Source organism: Zonotrichia albicollis, chromosome 5 (genome assembly GCF_047830755.1).
Source record: "Zonotrichia albicollis isolate bZonAlb1 chromosome 5, bZonAlb1.hap1, whole genome shotgun sequence".
Lineage (NCBI taxonomy): Eukaryota > Metazoa > Chordata > Aves > Passeriformes > Passerellidae > Zonotrichia > Zonotrichia albicollis.
In genome coordinates, this window is record NC_133823.1 from 68,372,996 (window position 1) to 68,380,019 (window position 7,024).

The 7,024-nt window shown below is 36.2% G+C and overlaps 1 long non-coding RNA gene across 1 annotated transcript; it reads right to left on the reverse strand.

The window, feature by feature from the left end:
- Positions 1-394: 394 nt before the first annotated feature.
- On the reverse strand, positions 395-6,673 carry LOC113459105 (uncharacterized). Its single transcript, XR_003379990.2, has 4 exons — positions 6,616-6,673; positions 4,116-5,490; positions 2,143-2,372; positions 395-852 (listed from the first exon to the last, which is right to left on the reverse strand). It is a non-coding gene; the product is annotated as an uncharacterized LOC113459105 (long non-coding RNA).
- Between the last annotated feature and the right edge of the window lie 351 nt (positions 6,674-7,024).

Here is a 7,024-nt window from a genome sequence, read left to right on the forward strand (position 1 = left end):
CCATGTGGTTTAGTAATTTTTATATTCTACATAGTCTAAGTATTTTCTCACATAAACACTGCAATTACTTTATTTATTTTCTGTTTATTTGTTTGGCTTTTTTCAGTTTCCACACATTTAGATAATGCTTCAAGAATATGAATTAATTACCCTTTCAGATCTCATTAAAATCCTTGTTGTGCCCAGTTTATATGCCAATAGTGTTTCTGTGGATCATATTTGTAATGATTTACTAAGCATCCAAATACTTGTGTCATATGTGCTGCTGTTAATCTATTTCTTTTTCATGTACTGCTGTTTTAATCAATGGATTAAGGACAGATTTTAAAACATGTCAACTTGGACACAAAGCACATTTATATTTATATCCAGGGTTTCAAGAACTCACCACAAAACTAGAAAAGGAGGCTGGTATTCAAGGGGAACCATGATGGAAAATAAATGCTAAACTGAGTCATAGTCCGAACTCAGATCATAAACAGATTTTGCTAAAAACAAAAATATTCCAAGAATAAAACACAGCTTTAACAGGAACACTTCAGGCCAGGATACTCTTCCAGAGGCCTTCTGGCTGAGGAAGGCAGTTGAGACTTTACAGCAATGGAAAGAACTGAACTGAAAGAGATTGCAGAAGTTCTGATGGTTAATCATAGAATCAGAATATCACGGGTTGGAAGGGATGCACAGGGATCAACAATGTCTAATTCCTGGCCCTGCACAGGGGAGCCCCAGGAATCACACCAAGTACCTGAGAGCATTGTCCAAATGCTTCTGGAATTCTGTCAGAATTGATGCCGTGACCACTTCCCTGAGGAGCCCAAGTTCCAGTGCCCAAGCAGGATATATACATATCTGTAATAGATCAAATTTTATCTCTATATCAAAAATTAAAATTAAAATAAATTAAAATAAAATAGTTGTAAGTGCTTGGATACCTGTTTGTTCAACTTCTGACCCCCAAAAAAAGAAAGATACCCTTACCTCTGAGTGTGCCTGATGAACCATGGAATGTCAGCCCGCTGTGGTTGCCAAAAAAGTTATGACATTATTCAATAAAAAAGAAAATATGATTATAATGCTGTCTTTTTCTCCGGTTTATATGTCAAGCACACTGAATTTTTTGGTTGGTTTTGCTGCTTTTCAAACAATTTATCAAGGCACAAAATTATCACCGAAGAAATGTGAATTTCATTAATAGAATTAAAAATAATATTAATGTTAGAGATGTGTTAAAGATACATAACAAATTTGAAATTAATTGCATATAAGATGTGAAACAATAGAATATTTAATTTTTACCTAAGAGATAAAAGGTTCATTTGCATGAACATTCAGCATTGCAGCTTCCTTCTAAACAAAGAGTAGCATTAAAGCTTTAAAAAAAAAAATCTTTGAGACTGAGAATAAGTAAGCTATCGTTACACAAGCAATTCAATTAAAGTAATCTTTTGGGATTTAATAACTATCTTCTGCAATGATCATAACTTTGAGAGAGGAAGACACAAATTGTTTAATTTTATGGCAGTATTTACACTCTGTTTCACTTTGCTGGCCCATTAATTTATAACCTATATGTTCAAGACAGAAAAAATGGAAACAAACTCAATTATAAACTACGCAGCACAAGACATATATTGGGTTTTTATTTATTCTGGTGTAACTCCAAATATAGGAAATGGGTTTTATATTCTTAAATATATCACACTAACTATTTAGGGCCCGAAAAATCTGTTTTGTGCAAAGGCAGGAACTAGACTTAGTTCTGTATTTCAGCTGCAGCTCTTTGTGGAAACTGTTTCAAGATCAGCAACCCAAGAAATCAGCTTGAAGAGAACCCATGTGTGAAAAGTATTCTCTGCAAGTCCTCAATCCACTGGAAGAGAGTCTTTATTACAGACAAAGATGGACTTTGCAGTAGTTCTGGCTCATTCTTCAGCAGGAAAGATGAAAAAAATCATCTTATCTGGAACCACCTATAGTTAGTGACCAGTTCATACATCAACTAGCCTAGAGTCTATGAACTTCTACATGTCTGGGGTGTATTTTTTCTCAGAACTGTACATGTAGAATGACTGCAATTAGTAAAGAAAAGTTATGCTGCAGTCTCAGTGCTGTTCACAGCTTCCCATGAAGCACTGTTACCTGAATTTGCCTTTCCACGTCTCCTGCTGTTCCTTCTGCCTTCACCTCTCGCTTTACCTGTGTCTGCTCAAGCACAGTACTCCTCTACTCTTCCACTCTTCAGCCTTCATCTTCCCAGGGTACTCTGTCCAGAGGTCAAATGGTGCTGATTTCTGACAAACCACTTGTGCCAAAAGGTTATTCCAACCAGACAAATCCCCTTATCCATCCTCATTGAGCACCAGGCACTCCTGCAAGCAAATGCAGCAGAATCACAGGACAAAAGCATCCCACAGACTGTCAGTCACCTTTGAAGTAGCCTTTTGACAAACCTTACTCTTGACAAATATCACAATTTCAACAAGAGCCTCTGTGCTGCACAGAGACTTCTGGAACAGTATCTCTCATCCCCTGAACGGTTTCGGGGAAGATGAGGAAGAAGGCTGATGAGAAGAACTGATAATTCATTCAGACAGGGCAAGGGCTCAAAAGGTTTGAATTCAGTATAATATTTGAAAAGCAGTCCCTACACACTGCTCTGTGCAGCTGTGAGCTGGAACAGAGGGTCCAAAGTATGATGTACTCATCAACTCCTTTCTGAGAGCAGCAATACCAGGCAGTTCTGGGAGAGAGATCATCAATAAAAGCCTTTGATGTGATGTCTACTGCCAGCAGCTCACTTAAGTGACTCACTCTCATTCCAAATATCCAATAAGGGTTAGATTAGAATGAGATGTAGATACAAGAAATTACAGCAATGATTTTTTGAGTGCCTGCCAAAAAAGAAATAACTGTAACTCAGAGAGGAGACAACAAAGAGAAATATGAAGTAAGTCTTGCTCTCTATATTTTGTAGTAGAAAAAAAAAAAAGGGGGAAGTGTGAAAAAAAACATGGGGTAGGTTCAAAATAAAAAGAAAAAATGAGATGTTTCATGAAGGAGTATGTATTGCACTGTGGAGCTCAGTTCAGTTTTAAAAGCTGGAAGAGATTCAAAGAGCAAATAGACAAATCAACAGAATGTTTATCTGGGAAAGGGTGTTTAGGACAAGGGCATCCCCTCCAGCTCCAGATGCCCTGAAGACAAGAGGCTATTCTGTGAGCATCATTGTGTGTTTTGCTTGACTTTACTGCCTTCCCTAAACTTCCTGAACTGTTTGTTGCTATAGGAAACAGAATAGCCCAGAAGAAAGTAACTGATCCCCTGTGCTGTTCTCATGCTTTGAAATTCAATGAAATGAACTCACTATGTTTTACAGTAGCAACCTTCTCATGCAGCAAACAAGTGCCCTGAGTAGTTAGTAGCTCCTTGCCTTTTTATATCTCATTTGCTCAATGGACATTTGGGAGCACAGTGGGAAAATCACCCAGTCTGGTTATCTGAGTTTATATAAGTTATGTAAAATCAGAGTTGACTTGGCTTTTTCATGAGACTGATGATTTACTTTTTACTTCTGAGCTATGCTGGTACACAGTTTGCAAGGAAGGAAAATTCAGGATATTTTGTGCTTAATGCTAGCTGTAGCATGATTTGAAAAATATAAAAAAAATAATCCTACAATCAAAAGGAAGGCAAAGGTATCAAAGAAGATCACAGGAGGATATAATCTTTATCACTAGATATATAATCTCCTATTATAGCAAATACAAGTCTGATACAATCCATATGATTTCACTATCATTACCACTACAAAAACAAAACAAAGAGTAGCAAGAAAATGTGAGGTTTGCCAATTTTGTCAAAGTTGTCTTTTCCCCTAGAAAATTCCTCAAACCTGTTGGCAAACAGCAAACAGCCCTTCTGAAGAACTTCAAATGCTTCACACAGGAGGGGCTGGCAATCCCCCAAAAGCAGGCTTACTTCCATTGTGCTGGCTTTATTCACTTCTAAGGGCTCAAAATCCAGCCTACAGATTTTGTATAAATCAAAGGGGCACTGAATACCAGGGGGGAGCACCCCCAGCTAAATGGAAAACAAAATACACTGCATTTTACCTCCTCAGCTAAGGGCAGAGAAAACTTGCTTTTCTCATTTAGTCTTGACTTCTTTTAGATGTTTCCTGAGTCTTCTCAGCTGGTTTTGTGAGCAGACAGTCCTTACAGACTCATGTGCCGTGTCATGAAAGCAAATAAGAGAACCAAAATGGACAGAAAATTGAGGCAAATCTCCAGCACTAAATCTCGTGCATCTTATTTTACTTTATCAATTTTGCCAAATCTTCGTGCTCCTGCATAGATACAGAATAAAACAGTGCTCCTTGCAATGGCAATGGAAGTGAAGGTGGCCTGGTGTGAAGCTTTGGGTCCCCTCAAAAGTTCCTTAGACTATCAGTTCCTCTAAAGAATCATTTATCAATCTTCTTAGTGTTCTTTAATGAATCACCTAAATAACATATTCTGCCATTTAATATTTCATTTAATTTTGTGATCAAGTTACATAATGCATACATCAAATCACACTATCAGCTGATTCTTCATTGAATTATGTACACAATTTTCAGTCTTATTTCCTGTTTATACTAAAGCTTGAATAGTATATTTTAATTTAAGGATGCACAGAATTTTGTTTTGAAAATTTTAGTCACAAAGATATGTGTTTTGTTGATCCATTTTATTTTTTTAAGGGTTTCAACAGACTACACCTTAAAAGGTGTGTTCCACATTACCTGTTGACATTTTACAAACCTTTATTTAGCAGAATGTGTATTTCAGGATCTGGATGTCTCATGTTCTTGCTGAGCTGCATATCTCATCAGCTGAACATACTTTACCAGTGGAGATTTCCAGCACAAAGTTTCCTGTACTTGACCATGTAAATGCATGCTCCAGATTAAATTATGTGTAGTTTAGGTGGAGACAGACTTTGTAAAGCAAGACTGAGCTGAAAATTTAAATGCTATTTCATAAATTCATAAGTCCCAAAATGGTTCTCATTAAGCAGTTTAATTTTGCTCGTTAGAAATGGATTTCACTGTCCATAAACCCATACAACCAACCAAGATTTTACTTTTAGGTGTCTTTTTTTCTTTTTTCAGATTCATTAAATGCCTTTTGAAACTTTTCAATTTGTCTATTAGTGAAGATACTTTTTGCTGAGGGAACACATGATGCAGACCAACATGGTAAGAACAGTTACCAATACTTCATTTCCATGTGGCACACAACTGGAAATCTGCTCTTCCTCACCGATACTTTTGCTTATACATAACAAACTAAAGCCTTTTCCCCAAACATGGAAAACAAAAAATCTAAAGTTGTAATGTCGTAACACCCCATACTCATCAGAAAGGACATTACCTGTGATTCTGATCCAGCCTCTTCCCTGGACAAACTTGTGTCTTGAAGTTTTTAAGTGAATTATAAAGAATCACTGCAATAGAAAACGATTTCAAATGATGGTATCAGTAGGTTGGAGGCAGAGCAGTGGGACTTCCAAATTTCTGTAGTTTATTCATTTGCCTAAAATCCTGATTCATAGCATTTAAGGACACTTTCTACAGTGTTTTATATAGCTGGTGAAAAAATGAATTTCTTAGAGCAAAGAGAAATGGCCTAACAGAAACAAGAATCAACACCAAGAGGAAAGATATACTAAGAGGAAAATCTTCTCTGTGACATGTCTCCTTGGTGTACCTGATCTAATAAATAATTTTTAGAGTAAGGAACAGCTTCCACCTTCGAAGGAAGTCTGCAAAGCCTCAATTGGTGCTTCTTGAGATCAGAGAAAAGGCTCTTACTGACTTCTATAAGACATTTTGGAGTGCCTGTGATTTTCTTTTCATGTTCTAAAGGAAGAGCCAGGAAATCTCTCTGCTTTTACCTTAACACTGGGACCAGACATCATCTAATGAGGACAGCACTTCTTTTCTTTTTGTGCCAGTACTATGCCATGTACAATAGTGTAATTTAGAAAGAAAGCAAATTGAAGAATAACACCTTGCTTAGTCTTCCAGCATGCTCCAAATAATCCTTGCTCAAGCCCAAATCTTCCTTTCCTCAGAACCCCTGCAAGTGACTGCAGCTGGTTTGTGCATTTGGCAGACAGCACAGTTGCACAAGTCTAGGCTGTTTATCTTCATCTGGAACTGAGCTTGGCTATGACATTCACAGGGGCTCATTCATATTTTGTAATTGTTCATATGATTTAAAATGGGCCTTGGTAAATTTGTCAAGACAAAATCCTTAAAACAAAACAAAACAAAACAAAAAGCACATTTATATGAATCATGCAGATATCTGCATATATCTTCACAACACAGTTCTGTTTTCTAATTTTCGAATTTTTTATTTTCTAATTTTTGAATTTCTACCAAATTCATCCTAATAATCTTTAGATAAAATTGATTACTGTGTTTTACTTTTGTGCAATAACCCTTCTGAGCAACAGTGTTTTCAAAACTGCCGAATTTTTGCCAAGTGCCACTCCATCCCCAAATTCTCATAATTTTAGAACATAAGAGAATAATTTAGGAAGAAAATCAAAATGAAAGATTACCCAAACAAAGCTCCTGTCTATTGATTTCTTCTTTTTGAACTAAAAGGGCATTAAAAGGCATCATAAAAATCTGAAAAGAAAAAATTAAAACACAAGTATTTTTAAACATTGACAATTTTTTTATGATTATATCTTCAAAATATATCCAGTCTTCAAAGTGTCAGATTTTCTTTCATCTCCCACAGTTTGTTTTATACTTTTAAGATAAGCTTTAAGAAATGGATGATAACTTCTTGTGCCAGTGTAAAAAACACACAGACAAAGAGCAGGTAGATGACATCACAACTTTTATCATTTTTGGTGTTATTTTTAATTAGGTGATGCTCAGATGATGAAGTAGCACCATTTTATTAATTACGCTTATATATCTTTCTCTAAATTATTTGTCTGCACATTGAGAGGGCTATTA